Raw genomic sequence first — 3,917 nt, forward strand, 5'->3', positions numbered from 1 at the left:
CTCCCTCGCAGGCCTTTGCTCCCCTCCCCTTTCCCTGCTCCTCCCCTACTGCCCCTCCCTTCCCCCCAACTCCCGCCCCTTCTCTGGCCCTCTCCACCCCGGGCTCCTTCCCCGCCCTCCCCCACCTCGCCCCCGCCCCGCCCCCACCTCCCCTGGGCTCGCGGGTCCCCTCCTCTCAACCCTCCCGGCTTGGCCCCGCCCCCTCCCTCCCCTAGCTCTAAAATAAATTAGCCACAGAGGGGGAGAAAAGAGCAAATGACCCTTGGTGTGGATGGTGTCCTTGCGCCACTCTCCGGAGCGCCGGGGCCTCTCCCGGGCCGTCGAGCGGGAAGTTGGGGTGGGGGTGGAGGCCCGGCAAGCGGGTAAGGGTGGGGGAGCGCTCTGCCCAGGGGGGAGGCCGGGACTGACGGGGGCGTCCGAGCGTGTCCGCTGGGTATGAGAGGCTTCCTGGGTCGAAGGGCAAAGGGGAAAGTAGTGGGCCCTGCCCGGTGCGTCCCGTCTGCTTGCCGCCCTAGACCCATTCGCCCAGTGCAGCCTAGGCTTTACTAAATAAAGCCTTGTTGCTCATGGCCTCATCCTCCCGCCCCACACCCAGGTGCGCTGAGCTCCTACCACGTTAAGAGACTGGATTGCGGGCAGCCCTGGATACAGAGTGGGACACACATAGCAGAGCAAGTCCACCTCTCCACCAATGCCACTCCAAGAGTCCTGTGGCCCTAGTGAAGCCCTGGACTTGGACAGCGGAGGGTGGGGTGCCAGTTCTAAAAGGGGGGGCTTTGCTGGAGGGCTTCCCCAAGAAGGAGATATTCACATCGGGCAAAACAGGATGAATGGTGGAAGGCGAGGATGGAGAAATGAATTCCAGACCCATGGTAGACTGAGAGGCATCCAAAGGCATCCAAAGGTTCATTGATTGGCCCATTCAATCCAAACATATTGAGTGTCAACCCGCACCGAGCTTTGGAGTAGACGCTGGAGACACCTGAGAGAGTCTCAAAGGCACATCCCTGTCCCAGGGGAGCTCCCAGCCCAAGGGTAGACAGAATCCTATCAGACACCCAGGCTCCGGGATTCCACAATGATCCAGGTGCGAAAGGAAGCCCTCGGGGCCAGCAACCCATGGCAGAACCCGCTTTGCCCAAAGAGGTTGTAGGAGATGGGGCTTCGGGGAGGGGTCCAGGCACATTTCCTGGAGGGGACGTTGAGTACCCAGATTGTCCCACCTGTGGAGGCAAGACTAGCACCCGAGCAGGCTCTGAAACTCAGCAAGAGTAAGATCTTCTCCACCACCCTGCCCCCCCCCATCCTCTCTTCCTCTGCACTTCACACCCCCAAGGCCACATCCTGGCAGAGAGGACAGATATGTCCAGGCTCACTATGCTAGGGACCACTAGCTGGTAGAGCCACAGCGACTACCATCGGAGGGCTGATACTCCTTGCTGAAGGGACCCTCTCCGGATAACAGAGGTAGAGGGAACTCGTTGGGTATTTCTTTACTGATGGGGTATCTGAGGCCTAGAGAAGTGACATCCTTGGAGTCACATAGCCAAACTGGATCTAGAAGCCACTGTACTCTTTCCACCCCACCTGTCCTGCTCCCCAAGGGTCAGAGGCAAGAGTTAAGAGAGATGCCAATGTCCACAGGAACTCAGTGACCTCAACCAACAGGACTGGCTCCAGAAGGCCAAGCCTGGCATTGCCAGGGCATGGTGGCTGGGTGTCACTGGAGGCCATTCTCCCAGGCTCCAGGGTGGAGGTGAATGACAGGAGTGAGGCTGGAGGAAGGAACTGATAATGTACTCCCATGGAGCAAGGGTCCAGTTCTCCCTCAACCCCGAGGCCCCTCCCGTGCTGGTAGAAGGACAAGGTTAGACCTCAGGAAGGCCTTCCCAGTAAGACAGTAGGACAGGCCAGCATGATGAGAAGGCCTTTGCTGGCCTCCAGGAGCAAGAGAGAAGGCTCTGCATCTTGGAGGCGCTAAGTTATTTCTTTTTTTTTTTTTTTTTTAAGATTTTATTTATTTGACAGACAGATCACAAATAGGCAGAGAGGCAGGCAGAGAGAGGAGGAAGCAGGCTCCCCGCTGAGCAGAGAGCCCAATGCGGGGCTCAATCCCAGGACCCTGGGATCATGACCTGAAACTGAAGGCAGAGGCTTTAACCCACTGAGCCACCCAGGCACCCCATGCTGAGTTATTTCTGATGGACAAACTAGCATGGGTCCCATGAAGGGGTTTAGTAAGCAGGTGGGGTGCGGCTGGCCTCTTCACCCTGCTGCCCCCCATCCCGAGCCAGTGCTCAGGCAATGAAGTGTGACGCCCCTCCTGAGCTCATTAAAGTCCTCTTAATGTATCATCCAGCCTCCTGGGCTGACAAATACTCAATCCTAGCAAATGACCCTTCTCCTGTCTCTCCCTCTGCCCTCCCGGGCAGGGCGCTACGGATCTGTTCTCTGAGGACTCCCTGCTCACCCCTCTCCTGGCTGGCTCTAGTCAAGGGATCTGGACCTTGAGAGTGCCCTGGAGTCAGACTAGTCTTGTGATCCGCCCAAGGGTAGGTCAAGTGCCCAGTGGTGGATGGGATAATAACAGTGGGGATGATGGCAGTAATGCTTGGCTTCTGCAGAGGGCCCTCCATTCTTTCCCAGTCCTTCAGCTCATCTGGCGTCCAAGGTGGCGACTCCCACCCCCGATCCTACTCTCAGGGAAGGCAGGTGCTGCGTTTTGGGCCTGTGTGAGGGCGGCGCCTGTGGGCGCAGGGGCCTGGGTACCTGTGCAATCTTCCTGATCCAGAGACTTGCAATAAGGCCTTTCTGAAAAGAAGAAAACTCACCCAAGAGTTTTTTTCTTTTCTCCCGGGTTGGTTCTCCCGGGCCCAACTCACCCAGCTGGCCCCGGGAGAACCAGCATGAAGAGTTTCAGAGAGAGAGAGAGAGAGGAGAGTCAGAGGGAAGATGTGGACGGCTGGGAGGGAGGGAAGGAGGAGCAGGTGGGGTGAGGAGGAAGGAAAGAAAAGGGCCCCGGGGAAGGATGGGGGAAGGATGGGGGAAGGATGGGGGTGGGAGGGAGGAAGGGAGGAAAAAAAGGAAGAGAGGAAGAGGAAAGGGCGGGGAGAGCTCTCTTTGTGGTCCTCTGGATCAGCCACTCAGGAGTCATTAAGAAGCAGGAAAGGAAGGAAACGCGCCTCCCGGGGCTGAGGGATTGGGGTGCCCCTAGAGACACCACACCCAGCTCGGGGCTCCTGCTGCACTGCCTGCTCGCCTGGGCTCAGGCTTCTCCCCCCACAAATGGGGGCCCTCGCTCTTCTCCTGCTGGTTCTTTGGCCCGTAAGGCCCAGCTCCCAGTGCCTCCCCAACCCTGCTCAAGCCCACCGCCCCCCAACTCTCTGACTGTGCGCTCACACCACCTTTGCCTTCCTAGTGAGCTGCAGGCTGTCTGGGGCCAATTCTCTCCACCCCCACCCCAACCAGCAGCCCTTTTTTCTTTCTTTAGTAATCTCTACACCCAATGTGGGGCTTGAATCCATGACCCTGAGATTAAGATTCACATGCTGTATGGACTGAGCCAGCCAGGTGCCCCAGGCCAGCAGCTCTTAGGGAAGGGCCTCTGTGAGAACTAGAAAAAGTGTCCTTCGGGGCAGATGTGACTCTGTGCCAGACCACACGATTTGGCAGGAGGGGCTGGGGCTGGCCATCAGTCCCCTCCCTCCTCTTAGGGGCCCAAGTCTTGGGGACCCTGGTGCCTACCTTCTGGCTCTACTATCTGGCTCTACCGTTTGGTCTGTGAGCAGAAACACATCCACCAGACCCCACCCTGGAGCACAGCCTTTGGGCCAGCCCCCCAAAATGAACTGTCATCTTCCCCATGTATCTTTATAATACAGCACCACAGAACCTCTCACAAAGCATCCATACCAGTT

This window comes from Mustela erminea, chromosome 6 (genome assembly GCF_009829155.1).
Source record: "Mustela erminea isolate mMusErm1 chromosome 6, mMusErm1.Pri, whole genome shotgun sequence".
NCBI classification, from domain to species: Eukaryota; Metazoa; Chordata; class Mammalia; order Carnivora; family Mustelidae; genus Mustela; species Mustela erminea.